The sequence below is a fragment of the Epinephelus lanceolatus genome, chromosome 6, assembly GCF_041903045.1.
Source record: "Epinephelus lanceolatus isolate andai-2023 chromosome 6, ASM4190304v1, whole genome shotgun sequence".
NCBI lineage: Eukaryota > Metazoa > Chordata > Actinopteri > Perciformes > Serranidae > Epinephelus > Epinephelus lanceolatus.
Window position 1 is genome coordinate 1,735,001 of NC_135739.1, and position 22,320 is coordinate 1,757,320.

The window sequence follows — 22,320 nt, forward strand, 5'->3', positions numbered from 1 at the left end:
CCCACAGGGATCAGTCTTAGGGCCACTTCTCTCCATACTGCATATTAACAATGATCTGAATTACTCTTGAATTTTACACAAAGTGTTACGCACTGGTGAGACAAATTAGTTTTCATCTCACAAAATCTAAAAAATCTAATGTCTAAATGAGGGCTGATGACGGTGGACACATGGTTTAAATATAACAAATTGTCCCTAAATATAAGCAAGACAAACCTTTTTATTTGACACTCTGACAGAGACCATCATGAACGTGTTTGTGTCAGAATAACTGGTCAGGTTACTGAGAGAGTGAAATCCATCAAAATACTGGAGGTACATATTTATGAATTCTTAAGCTTCAGGTGTCATAAACTCCTCCCCCTGCCTATTAGACATTATCCCCATTTCACTTCTCAAAGAGGTATTACAGACACAGATTCTCTCTATTATCAGCTGCTCATTATCTACTGCCTCTGTCCAGTGTTGGGCAGTGATGAGTTACAGTAATAATATTACCTTTTCCAGTAACAAGTAGTGTAACTAATTACTAATAAAATGTCAGTTATCATATCACAGTTACTCCAAAACCAAACAACTTGTCACAATGTTACTTTTGTTATCACGTCACTACTGACTTGAAATACAACAGCCACATAAGTGGACTCATTTTCGTAATCATCGTGCTGCTCACGCACGTTATAAAGTAGCAAGCTAGTTGGAATCACTGACCTCAGCAGCTGGAAGTATTCTCATTAGTTTGATTCTGTCGGGATGAAAAGATGACAAGAACACTGTTGCTACACGTAGTCGGACTAAAACTCTTTCCACTGCAAAAAACACATCCTCAAACCTCGGGTCTGAAACACCTCGGCTACTACCACCGACAACACAACAACCCGAAGCTCCAGGAAATACACCCCACCATAGGTAAGTCCTCCTCAGCTGCAGAGGTCAGCTGTAGCTCTGCACTGGCTAAACAACCAAAACTGGGTTTTAATCGTGGACAGCTGCAGCTACAAAGAAGTGATGGAGCTTGTGGTTGGATATGTGGTGGATGTAATGTTGCTCCATCAGTGACTCTCCATCTTTCGGGCAGATCTTTTGGAAAATACCTGTCACAGGCAACAGAAAGCCCCCAGGTAAACAGAAGCTAATTTCAAACCTTTACCTTTCTTATCCAAAATTTTAGAAAACTCTGTTGCCACTCAATTAATCGCACACATGGATAACAGTAATATCAATGAGGATTCCGTACCCCGCACAGAACAAAAACAGCTCTTATTAGGGTTACTGATTATATATTGATCGCCGCTGACTCTGAGACTCACTCAATTCTAATTCTCCTTGATCTGAGTTCAGCATTCGATACGGTCGACCACAGAGTCCTGACAAACCCCCTTGAAAATTATGTTGGACTTCAGGACAGTGCTGTTGCTTGGTTTCGCTCCAATCTCTCCCAGAGATCATTCTTTGCTGTGATGGGGGAATATTCTTCATCCCCAGCCCCCCTCTCTTGTGGTGTTCTCCAGGGGTCAATCCTAGGTCCTCTAACTACAAAATTAATTTCCAAAGTTATGCAGATGACACACAACTTTATATTCTGCTGACTAGCAGTGACCCTGACAGTCTCTCTCATGTTATGTCATGTCTCTCTGATATTAATGATGGATGTCACAAAACTTCATCCAGCTCAATGAGTCCAAATCTGAGGTCCAAATTAGTCAAAAAATTTTTTTTCAAACCTGACCTCTAACTTAAAAAAAAGAACCTTGGGTGCCTGTTCTCCAATGTAAAGCCTTCTGCCTGCAATTTGGGTGTCATCTTTGACTCTGAGCTCTGTTTCGACATACCTAATCGTGCTTTCATCGAACTAGAAACATTGCAAAATTAAAAACACCTTTAATCTAAAGCAGAACTTAAAAAAGTCATTCATGCTTTTATCTCATCATGTCTGAGTCACTGTAACTTCCTGTATTCAGGGCTCAGCCAAAAGGCCATTTCCCGTCTCTAGCTTGTTCAAAACTCGGCTGCCAGACTTTCAACTAATCCAAGAGACAAGACCACATAACTCCCACCCTTGTATTGCTACACTGGCCACCTGTTAAAGGTGTTTGAGAGCTGGACGTGATTCATGAAACATGAAAAATTAGCAAAATTAAAGTCAAGCTTCTTTTTTTATACCAGTTTAATGGAGTTATTTGTGCACAGTTTTATTTCTGAAATTGGCAAATTTCTCAGAAATAAAAAAGGGCAGTTAGCTGAAGTTACCAATTCATTTACAAAACAGCATTTTTTTCTTGTATTAATTGGACTTGTTCTTGCTGAAGTCACTGAAAACTGAGAAATTAAAAGTTTTTATTTGTCCAAGTTTCAGCACAAATAATTGTCACCCTTGTCTTTGATTTGCCTTTGTGGGGTTTTACAGTATTGCAATGAGTTGATATAACTTTTTTAAAATAGAAAAGCATTACTCTGCTTTCATGCCATACCGAACACAGTGTTACTACTTTATTCCAGCATAAAGTGCTGATTGTGACTGATGCTCTCTGGAAAAAATGTAGAGGAAAAACTGTTGACTCATTAACAGTTAATGTAGCAGCAGCGAGTGTTTTAAAGACGAGACACATGGTCGTGTTGTTTTTCCTGTATTTCAGAGAATCGTCCTCTCCTTTGTTATCAAGGTGACTCAGCCCGATGACTCACATCATTGGACCAGAGGCGGGAGGCAGAGAAACAATCAAATGTTCAACCTGAGCCATTTCTGAAGAACTGAAGCACTGAAGAACTCCGGCGCACAAAGTTACACACAAATATTTAACAATTAACTGCAAGCATTGATTCAAATTTGTGCTGAAGTATCTTAATTAAGCATAAAAAATGAGTGAGTTGTACGTCATCTGTGACTGAAATACACTGAAATCTGAGGCTGCATGAAAGGAAATAAATCAAATGTGAAAACTGGAGATGAAATCTGTCAAATAAAGCAAACAGGATTTAATGTTTAATCAAAGATTTAAAACGTGCAAAATAAAACTTCAAACTCTTTATGTACCTGTTATTATTATTATTTCATTAACAGTTCATTTTGTTGTTGTTGTTCTGTAAACGAGTTTCATGTGTTCGACATTCTCACACACACACACACACACACACACACACACAAACATTTATTTAATTTAACGAGAGCTAAATCAATTTATCAGGAGAGAGAGCAGGTGTGTGTGTGTGTGTGTGTGTGTGTGTGTCCTGCAGGTGGATGAAGGACACTCAGAGGAAACACAGTCCAGCAGCTCTGATGATGGAGGTGTGTGGAGACACATTTATTATTTAGAGTTTAATGTTCGCACTTAATTTCAGATTAAACTGAGATTTATTTCACTCTGACAGGGGACTCTTTCATCAGCTTTATTACTAAGAGACTTAAACTAAGACTGGATGTATTATTGTCTGTGTAGCTGAAGGCTGATGGAGCTCATATTCCCCTGTGGAGCAGAACTCCACTGTGCTCCAAAATCTATTAAAAACACATGAAAAAAAGCAAATCTGCTGCAGCGAGTGAGACTCAGATGAGAAACACTGAGCTGCTCAAAATAATGGGTTAACAACACTTTGATTCGTTAATTAATTTCAGTCGGGGTCATTTTAACTGAAGACTTTCTGCAGATTCTCCAAATGCTGATGTTATGATATTTTGCCGTCATCAAGAGTTAATATTTCAGGCCTGTAGAAACTGTGAAAGGATGTGCAGTGAGATTTAAGCTCCTTTTACACTCCCTGTTAAAGGCGGGACTGTTGCTGTTCTTCTGCCTTCTTGTTCTGTATAAAAGCTGCCAGACACCACAGGGCACCCCGAGAGGTTCTGTGTTCAAACCTCAACGGGTCAAAGACAAGTCCGATCCAAGGAGCCAACCCCCCCGCGGATCAGGGGTACCTCTGGGGTACTGGCACATCCAACGGATCCTGGATCCGATGGGGTCTGGGGGATTTGTGTCATGCAGATGACCTCACATGACTCCGACCAAATCTCCGGACATGTGACTGTAGCACAGACGACCTGACTCTGTGCACGTGAGAACACACAAGCACTCTGAAAACTAAAAGAACTGATGCCCACAAAGCAGGAGAAGACTGTAAGGAGACAGCAGAGTGTTTTCAGGGAGCTGTTTCCTCAGTTGGTCATGTCAGTAAGAAATGGCAGTTAACAGGAACTGTGGAGGTCAAGTTGAAAACCTTCAGAGAGAGCTGCTCGTAAGATTGTTAGAAAGGCAAATCAAAACCCCCTGTTTGACTGCAAAAGACCTGCAGGAAGATTTCTCAGACTCTGGAGTGGTGGTGCACTGTTCTACTGTGCAGACACACCTGGACAAATATGACCTTCATGGAAGAGTCATCAGAAGAAAACCTTTCCTGTTGCTTCAGGCCCTTTTCATTTTTTGTTATTCTGAAACTGTAAAAGACTGAAATCAAAAAGTCATCCTGCTTAAAATACTGAAGAAGAGCGTCAACATTAACTTCATGCCTTTTGGAGATCAGTTCATCTTCTACTTACTGAACTACTCACAGTGAACGAAACTTTGACCCAAGGTGCCCAAACTTTTGCATGACGCTGTAGCTGCTCCGGCTGCAGCTACACCTACTCTAAAAAAGGGACAGTGGGCAGGTCAGAACAGGTGTGACATTTTGATGACCTGTTCTGTGTGTGACCCACAGCAGGAGATTTAAAAAATAGCTTAACGTGCTTTAAAACCAGCTGAGTATCAGGAGTATCAGTATCAGGACACCATCAGCCGGCTCAGACCGACCAGTTCATACCGCTGCAACTTTTCTCTGCAACGTTTTACAATGGTTTTGTCTCGTCGTAAATCTTTGGTCTGACCTGGGCTCTACTGATAAACACACAGACTCCTACATAAAAACATGTGTCTCAAGCTCTTTTTACGCAGACATGGCGCTATGGAGCCGTTACAAAGTCTGTTCACACAGAACCACACAACTGCAGAATCATGTCTCTCCAGTGTGTGAGTTTAGACAGTATGTTGGCACTGCAGAATCAAAAGAGGCATGATGGGTGTGACATGTAACACCACAGCGTCGGCCTCTAGTGTGACATATAACACACGTGTCAGCAGCTCTTTATAAACAATAGCAATGACATCACGTCAATAAGAATTATTTAGCATCCCTGTTATATGGCAGCTGATCTCGTCCTCTGCTCAGAGGTTAAGGAGCTCCTGCACCTCATTGGTTTCACGATTTGTGGACATTTTCAGCCGCTGTTCTTCTTCTTCTGCATTTTAAATCTCCCGCCATGGATCACACATAACCTGTCTTCAAGATGTCACATCTGTCCCGTCCTGCTGGCTGTGCCTTTGACACAGATGCCAATTCAGCACTGTCACTACCTCCACTGCTGGCTTAAAGGTGATAACACTATTTCACGACTGTACATTTTATACAGAACAGCGAGGCGACATAACAGCCTGATAGTCCCGCCTTCAACAGGCTTCAGTGTGTACAGAGAGATTACCAGAGGGCAACACATCCCGTTTGGAGGTCAGCAGAGATAATGTGATTCCAGGTAAAACTGGAGAGTACCTGCTTATGAATGTAACACACACACACACACACACACACACCTCCTGCAGTGTATGACAGCAGTGCTGCCTTTCTGTCACACACTGATGAACACTGTCACTTCTGCAAGACCCTGCAGGGAGTTAACTGTCACAGACACACACACACACACACACACACACAGAAATTCACAATAAAATGTCAGCCTTTCCTTGAAATTTGAATCCACATGCTCCTAGCAAGGTGACCTGTCACAGTGAATCAGTGCGCGTGCATGCGCACACACACACACACACACACACACACACACACGCTGAATTTGGATGAAGCACCCTCTCACTGTGAACACAGCAGCAGAGTCTGAACCATCCCTCCAGCTACAGCTACACAGTGTGTGTGTGTGTGTGTGTGTGTGTGTGTGTGTGTGTGTGTGTGTGGTCAACGTACAGCTGCTGTTTGGATCAAATGTTTCCAGGGTTGTAAACACATGCAGCTTGGTATAAATTAATCTCTTCCTGAATAATAAAGTTCCTGAAATAAATAACAGATTAACGTCCCATTAAAGCAACATTAAATATGAGTAATGAGTTTGTGACGCCACAAAAAAAAGTGTTATTAACCACACAGCAAAATCTGAATGATTGAAAATATTGCAAAGTATATATTAGGGTGACAAACTGAGCAGTATTCTCTGCTGTGGGACACTGAGGGAGCGTCTGCTGACGGAGCATGAACAAAGATCGTGCCGCTGCAAAGCAACAGACTCTTGTTAGCAGCTAAGGTTAGCACAGAGCTCACACCCACAGCAGTGAGCAGTAACTGGTGACCGATTCGGAAGAATGAGATCGTGGATACAAGCGGCCGAAATGAATTTCCTCCGTGGGGTGTCTGGGCTCAGCCTTAGAGATAGGGGGAGGAGCTCAGACATCCGGAGGGAGCTCGGAGTAGAGCCGCTACTCCTTCACATTGAAAGGGTCCAGTTGAGGTGGTTCAGCATCTGATCAGGATCCTCCTGGGCGCCTCCTGTTAGCGGTGTTCTGGGCACATCCCACTGGTAGGAGGCCCCGGGGCAGACCCAGAACACGAGATCCCCCAGGAGGAGCTGGAAAGTGTCGCTGGGGTGCTTTGATTGGCCAGCTGCCCCCACGACCCAGCACCAGATAAGCGGTGAAAAACTGATGGATGGAGATACAGCCAATAGATGGCACTAGAGAGCGGGGTACATTATTGAAATTTCTTTGTCGTCACCTGTGGTCGTATCTTGCTCGGACTATGCCACACTGCCTCCGTGATCTTCTGCTTGTTTCATCCGTATCCATAAGCTTTTAAGAAAACATGCACAAATACGGAAGAAATGAACGCAGTACAGACAGAAGGCTCTATCCCTTTCTGTGCCTGGGATTCAACCGGCGCTGTCATCGTACAGTCGGCAGACATCAAACATGATGTCGTACCCAAGTTTATTAGATCCATGCAGCACAGTGTAGCTGCACTAAACTTAGAGGACGGATCAAATCTCTCAGTCTGTAGGAGGCTTTAGTAAAGATGATGAGAGGGTGGACGAGGGTCCTCACAAGGATAGTGATATGAATACATGTGTGTGTACTGAATGATGTCTGTGCACAGAGGAACAAGGTGACAGCAAGGTGAGACACACTGATTAGATCCAGTTATCACACACACTGAAGGACACACTACCATGATCCTCTGTAGACGTGTTTACACACAGACACACACAAACAGATAAAAGCTGTGTCAGCTCGACAGCAGTCAAACAGCTGAGACGCTCTGTTCCTGGAATACTTCCATTGGTAGAGACTTTCTGTTTTTGATCTGCGTCACGTCTCTGGGGACGATTATGTTATAAATATCTGAACAGGCTGTTTGATATCAGCCTGATAAAGGCTCCACCTGACGCTCCTGCTGCTTTATCTCGTCACTGTCCAACACTTTGCTCCAGACTGAAACATCTGAGCGTCTTTCTGATGGACGGTGATGAAATTTGGTTCATCATTCATGTTTGTCACAGCGTTCACTTCCCACCTGTCATACATGCCATTCTCTCAGTTAACCCAGTAAATTTCCACTGACCCCGCCTCTCCACCACACCTACCTGCCAGCCTATCACCTCTCCACACATCCACCACACCCATCTCCTTAAACCAGTTGCTCTCACCTGTGGATCCTCACCCCCTGCCAGTATAAAGACTCCTGCAGCACAGGCTCTCCTTGCCAGATTGTTCTTTGTCATTCCCATGCAAGACTTTCCAGCATTTCTTCCCAGATTGGGTCCTTGTTGCCGACCTCGCCTACTCTTGACTCTCCAGTTCCGTCTGCTCCCCAGTCTGTCCCCGACCAAGAGCTCTGTCTTTGCCTTCCTGCCTTCAGTTCACTGGTTTCCTGTGGCTGTTTGGAAAGACCATCACTCAGCTCTCCACAGTAAATTTACCTGTTCATCCACCTGTGGATTTCTGTGCTGTGGATTGCTTTGCCGTGTAGCTGCACATTCCACCTTTGTTCCACTCATCATCACCACTGACAAGACCTTCCCTGTCTACAGTCGGTTTTGCAGCTTCTCCCATGAGTACTCATGGTTTTGGATTCCCCATTCTGCCTGCTGTTACACACAACCACACTGCTTGCTGTGTGTGTGCATCCAGCGAACGCCGACTACTCCCGTTTTCGGCTTCAGCGCTCCGTACCAAGTGCTTTGGACTGAACCTGTGTTTTGGAAGGCGCGCCATTAACTCTCACTATTGTTTCACCTGCCTGCTTATTCTGTTTATGACAAGCAACATATTTCAGGACATTACATACTTTCCCGTCTGCCTGTCGTATTGCAATTGGGTTCTTGGCATACCTGTGACAATGTCCCCCTCAGGACGAACTGTAGCACCATCATCAGGTCAAAATTTTAATGTGTCTAATATTTTGGTTTAAGACCAAATACCTGCAGAACTAATGACATTCACATCAGACTTAGCTGGACTGTGTTTACTGATAATTAACTGATGGTAGCAAGGGTGGAGGTTTTGTTTCAACACTGGGGACACACACCAAACACTTAATTTCCTGCATTCTGGGGATTTTTTATGCACAAATTTGTGCATTTGTGAGTTGTTAATGCCAACAACTCTGTAAGGGTTCACAGCCACACAGAGTTTAAAGACTGCGACTCTGCACCAGTCAGTTCGAACTGAAGAAGCTTCTTGCATGAAAAGTGAAATGTCTTCAAGAAACGTAGGCAAGTCCAGCTGCTGATGATATAACCCTTATGATTACCATGACCTGGATGACTGAGAATCTTCACTGACATTATTCTTGCTAAAAATCAACATGTTAGCATTGTGTTTTTTGTTTTGTTTAAGATACTTTTTGGTGCATTTTTTTCCTTTACTATTAGGACAGTTGTAGCTGTCCCATGTCACCTATAGGATGATCAGCTACTGAAGGTGGCATTTCTGCTGCAGTCGTGATGACAGTACAGAAACAAATGGTGCAGTCAAAATTTTAGTAAAAAAAATGAATGCATGTCATTTTAAAATGTACATGGACACATAAAAAAGCATTTTGAGTCCTTGCCTTGTACTTACATGCCACCACAGACCATAGGTTACATATGGCTAATATAACACTGTTAGTGCTGACTGACTCTAAACCCACAATGCAACTCTCTCTATTCAAAAAGAATATCTGAACGTGTGAACACGTCTCTGTCTCGTCCTCCAGTATAACACAATCTCCTGCTGCTGAGGAGTCCTGGTGGGCGAGGGGTTAAAATGTATTCCATATAACAGCAACGTCCCTGGGTCTATTTCTGCTGGGGACCTTTGTTGTGCGTCACCCTTTATTCTGTCCTTGTGTCCCGTCAGTCTGTCCAATAAAGACAAAAATACCTGAAACAGAATCTTAAAGAGGCGAATGTTACAGATTCATTATGACCGGGTTTAAAGCTTCACCTGAAGCAGACAGCTGCTGCCTCTCCTGATTTAATATTTACTGCTGGGATTACAGCCCACACACACACACACACACACACACACACACACACACACACACACACACACGGTCTGACAGTGTGTTTGTGCAGCTAATGTAACTGGCAGTAATAGTAATGTGCCCTGGAGGGTGAAATAGGACAGAAACATGCATGGGTTACCTGTGCGTGTGTGTGTGTGTGTGTGTGTGTGTGTGTGTGTGTGTGCGCGTGTGTGTGTGTGTGTGTGTGTGTGTGTGTGTGTGCAGCCTGAAGTCAGGTGTAAAAGCTGCCTGAAATAAAACTACAGCAGCACAGACCCTCTCCTCTCCTCTTCCTGCTGCTTCTATTCAACAGTCCCTGTGAAACTGCGACTCAGTGGGTGATCCACTTTCAAATGTCTGAATCTCTGCAGCACTTCGGCGCGTGTGTGTCTGCACTCTAATCTACGTGTAGACACCAGAGTTGTGTTGATTACATGTTTTGCCAGTCTGGTCCAGTGTACCAGCTTAAGCCAGTTTGATTTCATGCAAACCAGCTGAACCAGCATTACGACACATTCTGGCAAAATCCAAAATGTGTTGCATTAGTAACAAACAACATGACAACATAATCAACATGATATTATGTTAAAAAACAGACTAACAAAGCCACTAGTGTCTGACCGGCTCGGAGCCGAGCACGCCAACATGAAGGTGATCACATTTCACATATTTGTAGGTAACAGAGGAAACATGTCATAACATAAATGTCATAAAAACTGAACCAATATGGAAACATTTTGGATCTGAAGCCAACAAAAGAAGTGCCCTAAATAATCATGGATGCAGAGCTGTGTTTGTGAGCTGAACTTTCATCGGATGCCGTTTTTCTATTTATTCCTGCTCACTTTTAAAGTCCTGCAATGGACAAGAACGACGTGGTTTTGTGTGTCCAAGCATCCCCAGGCTGTGGCGTAAATATCGACGGTATCGAGGCTAGCAGTAGCTTGCCAGCTAGCTCCACAAATGAAGCGGCATCGACCCTACCGCCGCGTCCCGCTTCTCCGGGCGGCCAGAAGGAGACTTCCCCGCCACCGCAGCCTCAGAGGTCAGAGTCGGTGGACTTGGCTGTACCCACCAGTGGACCTGTTGCAGGGATTATTCTGCCCATAGATCGAGGACTCTACGATATTGCTCTGCCTCCCGACACCAAGACAAAAAGCTATATAATAGCAACTGGTTCATGTAGGCCTACCGGACCATTTACTGTTATATCTCACCATACCTGTCACTGTCGCGACTGCAGAGCGCTCATTCTCCAAGCTCAAGTTGATAAAGACTTATTTAAGGAGCAGCATTGGACAAGAAAGACTCAGTGGAGTGGCTATACTCTCTATGAGAACAGCAGAGCGAGGACTTTGAACCTGAGCAGCTTCACAAATGACTTTGCTGAGTGCAAGGCCCGTAAGATGAGCTTCTAATGAGTGAGTACAGCTTCTCTTTGTTATGAAGTGGAATTAGTGGGATTTAAATCTGTGGCAATGGACTTGTAACCTCATATGCTGGAAAAATGTGCACCTCCTGTCTGTAACCCTTGTCTGGGTTGATTCCTAGTTTTCGCCACCCTTAAAATAAATGTTCTCTTTAGAAAATGAAAAGCATTCTTTATTGGATTTGATCTATCACATACAATCCTATAGTTCTCGGTAGTTTGAGCCCAGGTCAGGACAGGCTGTTAGATAAGCGTTGATATGGAGCTTCTGCCGCTGTCTGTGGTGCTGAAAGGCTGGTTTGCAGGATGAGTGTGTGGCCACTCACCTGTAACGTTAGCCCATGGTGACAACAGCAGTTCTCTTGAGTGGCTGTGCGTGCGTGTGTGTGTGTGCAGTGCAGTGCGCACGAGCGTGCGCTTGTGTTTAGGGCGGGGGTGGGGGGCACGAAACTTGTCTTTGAGGTCATCAGGTGGGAACCTCCCTTCATCTGTGTTTCGTCTAGTTGGACTCACAACACCTTCAGGAGGCTAGACCGTGATCTCTGGTGTCCTAGAGCCACCCCCCTGACGCCAGCTCTCACTGCTCCTCACCACAAGAACCCTCTTTTGCTTACCTATACTACCACTGCTACCGCAGCCAAAACAGCATGCCACCTTCAACAAACCCTGTCTTACACTTCCCTACCAGCATGGTATTTCAAATATATGGTCGAAGAGAGGGGGAAAAAGGGACAAAGAAACTGTAACTTACAAACAAATAAGCTCACCTAAGATGGCTGCCTGGTCCCAAAGAGATTCAAACAGGCCACATCCACACCTTATATAAGCTTCCTCTTCCTGGATATCTGCCTATTGGGAGAGGGAAAATGGGCGGGGAAAGCAGAGTAGGGGAGGAATGTCTGTTTAGATGTCCTCCCCCCGGCTGGATTAGGCGGTATCCTCTGCCGCCCCCCACTCCCTCACTACCTTTATTTGGCCCGCCAATTAACGTTATTTCTCCTAATTGGATTGGATCTAGCAGCCTCATCTGACATGTCCTTCACTGTCTTCCTCAAACTCTGTTCCCTTCACTCCAAATTCCCCCAGGAGTGAGATAGCCGATCTTGCTATGAATCCCCTACACCCCACTTCCACTGGACGAACCCTAACTTTCCATCCTCGCTGCTCAGCTTCTGCCCCTAAGTCTGCATATCCAAGCTTTTTCCTTTCATAGGATTCTTCCACTGAGTTTTCCCAGGGAACTGTGAGCTCTATGAAATAAACTATCTGTCTGCCCATGGACCATAAAACCATATCAGGCCTCCGATTGGTACAGACTATTTCCTGGGGAACAGCAAGCTTTTCTCTAAATCTACCTGCATTCCACAATCACAAGCACCTTCTAAACTGCCTTGCCTCTCTCCCTACTACCTTACCACCTGTATGTTTCTCCCCCTTGTGGACAAACTGAATTGCTACACTCTTTGACCTAGACCCTCCTGAAGTTGCCTGTCTTCGTCTATCTTCAATGCCTGCAGCTAAGCTTTTTAACACCTGGTTATGTCGCCATGTATACCGGCCTTGCGACAAACTAATTTTACAGCCTGACAAAATTTGCATTGAAGTTGCGGTACCTGAACATAAGGGACAAGATGGGTCTTCATTTACCCAGAGTTTTAGGTTCTGGGGGGTTGGCAACACATCGTATGTAGCCCCTATCAGAAATCTAATGTGACTCTCCTCCATACTCCACAGGTCCCTCCAACTAAGCTTCCTCTTCTCTACACTTTCCCAATTCAACCACTGTCCCTGTTTAGCCTGGGCCACTACCTTTGTATCCCTTAATATAACCTCCTGTCAACGAACCTGCTCCACAACCAGCTTTCTTTTATCTTTGAGACCTGCATACCGGTTTGCCTGAGCCAAGCCCCAGGCCTCCCCGGCCTATCTGAACATTACCTACAATCTCTGCATGCCTAAGAGCTGCCTCTGCCTCCTGAACTGCCGATCTTGGGTTCCATTTTCTCCCCTTGGTTGGATTTGGAACCACACTCCTAACTACCACGTCCTTACTCCCAGATAACAACAGCTCTGTCCTGACCTTGGTACATTTAAACTCCTCTATTAGACTAGATACTGGCAGCTGAAGTATCCCTTTTCCATACAATGCCACACTACTTAAACACCTAGGAGCACCTAACCACTTCCTAATGTAAAAGCTGACCAATCTCTCCATTTTCTCAACAGCAGATATCGGAATTTCATATACAGCCAGTGGCCACATCAGCCTGGGAAATAATCCAAACCGCAAACACCACAGCTTCAACTTTCCTGGGAGCCCCGACTTATCTATTCTATTCTATTCTGTCCTTCAACAACATCCTTCCTAAACTCCACTACCTGTTCCCCATCATTCAAGTCCTCATTGTACCACCTACCTAAACTCTTCACTGATTTTTCCCTCATGTTGCTCATCATCTATGACAAACTTTCTGTCACATAATTTTACCTTACATATTGAAATACTTCTAGACTTACTAGGCTTCATCTTCACGCTCGCCCATTTGAGGTTCATATTTACCCTCTCAAGTAGCCTCTTTGTACATGGCACCGTTGTGGTCACCAGCATCATGTCATCCATGTAAGTCCTAATAGGTGTGAGACGCATCCCTTCTGGCCGTCTCTCCCCTCCTACAACCCACATAGAGGCTCTAATAATTACTTCGATTGCCATTGTGAATGCTAATGGAGAAACTGTACAGCCTGCCATAATTCCTATTTCTAGTCTCTGTGTCCCTGTTATGAAATCTGCAGTGCTTAGGCACAGCCTGATATGTTGAAAATATGATTTCACTAAGTTAACCACTACCTCAGGCACTCACTCAGCTGCCCTCCTTTTTCCTGGCTAAACAATCCTTTAACAAACTTAAAAGGGTCCCTGTAAAAAGCTGTCCTCACACGTTCCTTTTTTCTCCTCTGTTTCCTAAGGTGCTCGACCCTTCTGAGTGCATAGTGAGGCGGGATCGCTTTGTCTTCACAAGGCACAGATGAAGTGAAACGCACTGTGGACTTATAGCGAACCGTTTTACAAAAAAGAAGCCAAAAACATCTCGATCGCCCCCTGGTGGCTGGCTGCAGTACAGATCATAAACCCCGCCCCCTCCATGTTGGCAGGTGGGACATGGAATTCAAAGTACTCCTCAAATAAATTTTCCCAACGATCATTTCTGTCATTTTCGTTAGTTATCACGCCACGATGTTGAGTTTGGTTATAACGAGTCATTTGATGTTAAAAACGAGGTTTGACATCATGATTGACAGCTGTGTATGCCAATTGGTGTGCTTCCTATCAGTGGCGCTGCTCATGATTGGTTGGACGATGGACGAATCATTAATGCGCAGATTCTGGCTCCAAATGACAGCATGAGCAAACACATGATCCCCTTCAGGAGGTAATGACTCCATGAATGCACATACGGGCACCTGAGTACTGAATTTACACAGACTTTAAAACATGAACCTTCAGGCGTTTCTGGTGCAGATTATTTATTTACTGTTTGTTGCGTTCTGAAGGTCTGAGGTTTTTGGTGTGTTTAGGTTTTGCAGCATGATTGAATTCTTCAAAGGAGGAAACAAAACAGAGAGAGTGGATAGAGAGCTGAACAGAGCAGACTGTGTTATCCTCCGTCAGTGCTGCAGTAGCTCGTGGAGGTCACTGCAATGCAACAGTAGCTTAGCCTGCTGCTACACACACACACACACACACACACACACACACACACACACACACACACAGTCCCAGAGGAGGTGGCATTAATCTACACCCTACACTGCCTGAACTGGTCCAGTTAGCAACAACAGACTGAAGGCAGCAGAGCTTCAGACTAGAGAAACAGAAAGAGAACCAGTATGAGCACCAGCATCAGCACCTTGCAGTACCAGTATAACTACCAGTATAAATTAATGGCACAGCTGTCTCCACTGCCCTGTGATGTCACTGTGACATTAACAGACCAACAAGCCCTTCAAATTAAATGACAGAATCATCACAGCCTCCCTCTTTCATTTCCATCTTCCAATCAATCCACCAGACGTCACCTGACTGCCCCGCCCACCTGTTTACCATTTCCCTCATCAGCCCTGCAGCTGCCTGACACCCAGGGGCGTAAATAAAAAACAGTGGGGCCCGTAGAGAGAGCGGGCCCTTGCCAGTGTTTCAGACTGTCGCCTTGGAAATGAATGTTCAAAAATAAATGACTAAAAAATTGAATCTGCTTTTATGTCTGGAACCTCCCATCTACAACGGGCTTGAGATGCGCCCTCGTTGAGGACTTGGGTCAGATTCTGGAGTTCCTTCTTGTCCTGAAGGCTCCTTGAGGAATCTGATCCCGTTTGATTTGGCAGTGGGAACTCTTTGCGACCGCATGCCTTTGCTGACATTGACCCCAGCAGGATTCAAACTCCGGACCTTCCGCGTGAAAGATGAGTGCTCTAACCACTACACAAGGGAGGCCCCTAAATGCCAAAAAAAAAAAAAAAAATTATGAATTTAAAAATGGTGCCATTTGCTATACATGTCCTCAAAAAGACAAACCTGTCTGCGTCAAGGTGTTTCTTTTTCTTTTTTATATAGTCAGTAGCTGTTTAAAACAAAATTGTATTATTTTTCTATTTAAGCTATAAAATCTATGAAAAAAACAAAAAAACAATTCAATTAAATTATTAATTTCTTTCTTTGGTATATTTTTCAGATATGCAGTGATGACTGCTGGGTAATATGTATGTTGTAGTCGTCCATTGTTGAGTCTCAGACAGAACATGCACCACAGCGTGCACTGTGTCGCCACCTCATCAGCCTCTCAGTTCATCCACGGCCCGTCACGTTCATTTCCTGCCAGACTGTCGCACTTATTATGGAGGACAAAAAATGACAAGTTTCAAATCAATCAATAAATAAATGTAAAAGTAAGTACAGGAATAAATTAATATAGAAATAAATCAAGAAAAGAATAAATAAATGCTGAAATAAAAAAAAAAATGCAGAGCTGAGGACCTATGACCTCATTAACATAAAGAAACAAACAAAAAAGGTAATTTATGATTTAATTATTTATTTCCTTATTCCAATATTTATTAATTATCTATTATTATTTATTATTAATATTGTTACTGATTTATGAGGGCATTTATTTATTTCTGTATTAATTCATGTGTATTTATTTAGGCATTTAATTCAGTATCTATTTCAACATTTAAAAAAAAATATATATTATTATTATTATTATTATTATTATTGATTTATTTAGGCATTTATTTATATATTATTTCAACATTTATTTATATATTTACTATTATTATTAATTAATATTTCTGTTATCATAGATTTATTTAGGCATTTATTCATTTATTTCTATATTTATAGCAACATTTTATAATTATTATTATTATTATTGTTAATACTAATTTATTTAGGCATTTAATTATTTCCATATTTATTTATGCATTTATTTCAGCATAATTCATTTTCTTTATTTATCTATTTCTGTTATAATTCATGCATTCACTTATTTATTTATTTCCCTATTTACTTATTTGCTTTATTTACTTGTCTGATGGGTGAGAGGTAAAGCAGTGAAATATTGTAAACATTATACACCTTAACTATTACAGATTGTTCAGCTGAGCTTTTTTTAGTGTTACAAATGAACCATTTGAGGTTAACGTTTGCTCAGCGCTCATTCATGTTATGTTAATGATGTTTTCTACGTTATTGTAAACAAATATTCTGATTAAGTCTTTAACGTCACCTGACTTCCTCCTCTCCTCCCGTCATAATTACTACAACCACTGGAGGGCGCTGCTACTTGGACATATATAGATATCATGTTGGGACATCTGCTCAATGGATGGATGGATGGATGGATAGCAGATTACAGATGTGTTGGTTGCTCTTTCCTGTTGTGTCTATCAATATCAAAAATCTTACGCCGATTCAGATTCATACCTGTGAAAGCCAAAGGGAAACCCTGACACCTGAGTCAGCTCCAGTCACTGAACCACGACAGGAAGCTGGAATCTGGATCACTAAAGGGACAGTATGGATCATCTGAAGTGGGGTATTATGAGGTTCTTATCCATAGCCCGTATATTACCGACAGCAGATGGCGGTCAGCACGTCCCCAGTTTGAAAAGCAGGCTGGAGTACCACCATGGAAGCTCAGCGATGTACTGCTGTGGACGGAGGCAGCTACAAAATGTGCTTTAACCACCTCAAAGAATCAAATTAACACTGCCAACCAGCCCCTTGCCCGGTTCTCCACTACAGTACAGTAAATAAATAAAAACACTGATTAACTGGCGAGATGCCGACCTGATTCAAGCCTGGGGGGGTGATGAGAAATTGCAACCTGGTCCAACCAGAACCCAGCAGGTCGGGTCAGGCCCAATCAGTCTCTGGCAGAGCTCTAGTTGAACAGAAACAAGACCTGACTTGTGACTTGCAAAGCAATGATTTGGTCCCACCGTTGCTTCACAGCCTGAAAACAACTGAGTCACAGCTTTTAACCCGTTCAGAAGCAAATTATGTTCCAAACAATGAAAATATACTGCAGTGGTGGATTTGTTCTCTAAAGCTCCGTCTCCACCAAACCTTTTCAGTCCAGCACCTTTGGAACCAGCAGTAAGCCTTCAGACATGGTACCTAGACCCTCGGTGTGTTCAGACAGTCCTCTTAAATGTGGGCGGGGTTGTTGTCACTCACTGCTCCGTCCAGCACTCGCTGTATTTCCTCATCAGCGGTGACACAGATGGAAGTCTGCACCTGGTTTATCGTCCACAGAACGAGGCTGCACGCCCACATTTTCACAACAAAATAGAACAGGCTGCAGTGAGAGTCTCTCTCCATGGGATATTTAAAAATAGCAGCTTTGTGCATTTAGTCCTTCTCAGGCAAGCTCAGGGGTTTAGTGTTGCTGTAGCCTGGTAGAAAAGATTTCAGGACACGTACATCTGTGCAGTGTTTGACTTTATTGTTGAGCTTTCAGTTCGTTGAACCTTCATCAGAGCGTTCAGGACCCAAGATGTTTGCTAAGTGGGTAGAAATCTTTTCTATCGGTTTAGACTTGCTGATGTTTACAGCACCTTGCCAGGACTAAGCTGGGTTGAGCAGAGGTTGTTGCGCATCAAATTAGCAAAAAAAAGTTTGGTGATTAGGATACTTAATTATACATATTTCCACATATTTCTATATTTTTATATTTTATTACAATGTTGTTTTGGTCTTTGTCTGGTTCTGGGGACTAATTTGGTTTGCTGTATTTGTCTCGTCTTCGTCCTGTCTTGGTTTTGTATTTTTCTTATTTTACTTGCTGCTTACTCTTTTGTTGTGTCACTATTGGACTGTCCAAATATTACTGTGTTTTCTATCTGCTCCTTTTGGAAACTTTTAATAAAAAAATTGTGGGAAAATACACAAATGGACGAAGATTCTGAACACAGAAATGACAATAATAAATCATCTAACAGACTTTTTTTCAACAAAAAACATGAGATTATTTATTTTTAATGAATAATTAACTCATATCAGTGAATAAAGTGATGTTGTAAAACACACTGCATATATATTTTGTATTGTATTCGTCATCACTTCTCAAAATATCCTCAATATTAAGTGTTTCTCGAAAACTTCCTGAGACGAATATTCTGCAGACATCATCTCTAAGATGCATTATAAACTGATTGTATCATGAGAACATTAAATCAGAACTTTATTTCCCTGTTTAATCTATATTTAATTTTTCAATCCTGAATAATAGCTGTGAATGTTTCATATGATTTTATGACATGTATCAGTAACATGACGTAACATGATTTATAAGCTGAAAGGAGCCTCACTCTTCCTCCTCGCCTCACAGTCGACCATGCTTGTTTAAAAGGGGGGCGTGGCTCCGCTGCAGTCCGCTTTAGATGATGTGGAACACTGTGACTGGCTTATAGACGTCTGATTAAATAAGTCTGTGTTTTTGGGTGGAGTCAGACGACAGTAATCATAGATCTAGAAATGCTAGAAAAGTTCTTTCCATCGGAGCAGACGAGGGATCTGATCTGGTTAAGCTGCTCCTCCAGTTACATTTTAAAACATCCTCACATTAAATATTTGTTCCTCTGACGCTGATCGTCTCTGTTTGTGTGATGATGAGTGCAGCTGGTATTTCTGTTCATGCAAATAAAGAATATCTGACTTTAAACTCGACAAACAAAAACACTGATAGATACACAACATGTGTGTGTGTGTGTGTCACTGTTTGTGTGTGAATGAGTGATGCAGCGTCACCTGGGGAGCCCGCCAAGTCTATCTGTGCTAGTCATCACCACACACACACACACACACACACACAGAAAACACCTTGACCTGCACAGCTGAATGAATCCAGACACGCTGTTTGCTGTCTCACTGCACACACACACTTACACACACACAAACAATGCAGCAGAACCATGATGTGTACAAGTGTGGACCCACCTGTTTGTGTGTGTGTGGTGAGACGAGCAGACAGACACACAGACAGGTTAAAGGTGACCTCTACCTGGACTCAATGTACTGACAGGAACACACACACACACACACAAATGCAGCCGTCTTATAACTCAGCTGTTCTTGCCGAAGCCGTGACCACAACACACACACAGTGAGAGAGCATACTAACCCGGCGGCAACATCGTCCATACTTCAGTCTTCACACACGCCGAGATAAATCCACATGTATCGCTGAGTGTGTGTGTGTGTGTGTGTGTGTCGTCTTCAGGTTTTGCTGCTTCGATATCTAGAAACCGAGATGTGTGTGTGTGAGTGTGTGTGAGTGTGTGTGTGTGTGAGAGAGAGAGCCGGCTGCTGTGATACTGAGCAGCGAGCGACGAACAGCTCTGTTATACACTCCAACCTCGATTACTCTCTCTATCACCCTGACTCTCTCTCTCTCTCTCCTCTCCCCCAGTCATGTCTGCCTCTCTCCCTCATCATCATCATCCCTCCTCCTCCTTCCTCTTCTCCCCTTCCCCCCTTCCCTCTCTCTCTGTCTCCCATCCATCTTTCTCCCTCTATCCAAATCTATTTTCCCTCCTCGCTCTGAGCCGAGCCTCGTACAGATCCACTGCCGCCAAATCTACAAACACCATCCATCTTCATCCCTCAACACCGACACCACCTTCTGGGACCATTCTGCTTCCTCAACTTCCTTTAAACAACCAATCAAGGCACCGATCCAGAATGAGCCAGATGTTCTTCATGGATCCTGAAAATCTCCTCTCATTCTCCATCCTCCTCAAAGCTCCTTTGAACCTCTCTTTAGATGTTTGGGACATTGTTTACCTCAAAGAGTCCCAAGAACCTCTTCCAAGACTTCTGCATTCCCCCCAAAGCTCTTTTAACCTCTCTGAAGATGTTGGTAATGTTAACTTCAAAAAAGTCCCCAGGAACCTCCTTCTGACATCTCTAAAGACATTTAGAACATTGGTAACCTCAAAAATTCTCCAAGAACCTCCTCACGTTTCCAAAACCTCATCCAAGGTTTTGAGGAGATGTGTGGAAAGATGTTTGGAACATTGGGAACCCCAAAAAGTCCCCAAGAACCTTCTCAAGGACTTCTGCATCCCTTTAAAGCTACTTTTGATCTCTCTAAAGAATTTTGGGACACTGTTATCTTCAAAAAGTCCCCAAGGACCTCCTTAAACAGGCACTGTGTAGGAATTTCTCCCATCTAGTGTTGAAATCATATGTTGCATTCAAACAGATGGCGCACTCTAACAACTGTAGCCGCTGTGTACCAAAAAGCTATGATAACACTGATGAAACCATGTCATCCGATACTACATGGAGTATTCATTCAGGCTCCTACACAGACTCACGCCACGCGAGTTGACAAACCCCCTCCTCACCATGCTGGCTGTGTTTACAACGTAGGACTGTTGGGGCGGATGTAAATCGAAACAAACCAATCACGTCTTGTCCTTTGACAACTGACAAGTGGCTCAACCTCACACACCTCATCCCTCTCCTCGCAACACTGCGCCGCTAACAGCACTAACAGCGTCGCTAACAGCTGTTAGCAGCGCTGGTCGCTAACAGCTGTTAGCCGCTGTTAGCTGTGATTCTCCTTCAGCAGCTCTCTCCACCTGGGAAAGGCTACCCCGATGTTGACCCTCGTTTTTTGAAATCGCCGGTCACGTTGCCTTTTTGCCTTTTTTCAAATGCACCGGCACTTGTGACTAGCCTGCTTGCTGCTGCTTTTCGTCACTCTACCTACAGGCGGAAACCGGAAACCGATACAAAACGCGAAAGGCGATTCCGTATTTCTCAAGTATGTCCCTGTACGCACCTGTATTTTCAAGATGGCGCATGTACATAATGAGACACCGGTCGCAATGTATATGTAAATGAGAATTTCGGAGCTTACAGACATACTTAGATACGCTGATGGAGGTAAATACACATGTGCTAGGACACACTTTTGACTGCAAAATTTGTCTCAAAGAACAACTGAAATTGTTACACATAGTGCCTTTAAGGACTTCTGCATCCTTTTCCAAGCACCTTCGGACATCTCTAAAGACATTTAGAACATTGGTAACCTCAGAAATTCTCAAAGAACCTCATCCAAGATTTCTGAAATGTCCCTGAGATTTGAGGAGATGTGTGGAAAGAATCCCAAGAACCTTCTCAAGGACTTCTGCATCCTCCTCAAAGCTCTTTTTGCCCTCTCTAAACATGTTTAAAACATTGTAAACCACATAAAGTCCCAATGGACCTCCTCTACTTCCCCAAAAGAAAAAAGAAAAAAATCCTGAATTGCACTGACTGTTAAGAAAAAGCAAAGTGCTCCTCAAAAACCTTCAACACGTTAAAGGAGACCTCCGCCCATGTTTGAAGTCATAAATGTTATTTCTCTGGTCTGAGACAGTTGAAAAATATTAGCAAACATGAACAACTCTCTCCTAAATCCAAAAAAGTGGAGTTCTAAAACCTAAATGTCATCAAATGTCATCAGGTTTAAAGTCTGGAGCTGCTCTGTAAGGACTGGGAGAGATGTTACAGGGAAACGTTTGCAGCATCGGCACATTTTCTGTTTCAGTAACTGGAAACATAGAACAGAATAAAGCTCATTCAGGTATAAAAAACAAAACTAACATTTTGTGTGTCTGTAAAATCAGTGTCCCATTCAGTGTCTATAGAGCAGCTCCAGACTTCATACTCTGTGACATCACAGGTTTGAGACTTAGGGGCCGAACACGTCGCGTCTTTAACTGCCTGGAAAACACGAGGTCAGGCGCTGGGCGCTACG

General features: G+C 43.3%; 1 protein-coding gene across 4 annotated transcripts in view; it reads right to left on the bottom strand.

The window, feature by feature from the left end:
• Window positions 1-22,320, bottom strand: part of patj (PATJ crumbs cell polarity complex component) — a 223,032-nt gene that overhangs the window by 76,168 nt on the left and 124,544 nt on the right. The window lies entirely within an intron of this gene.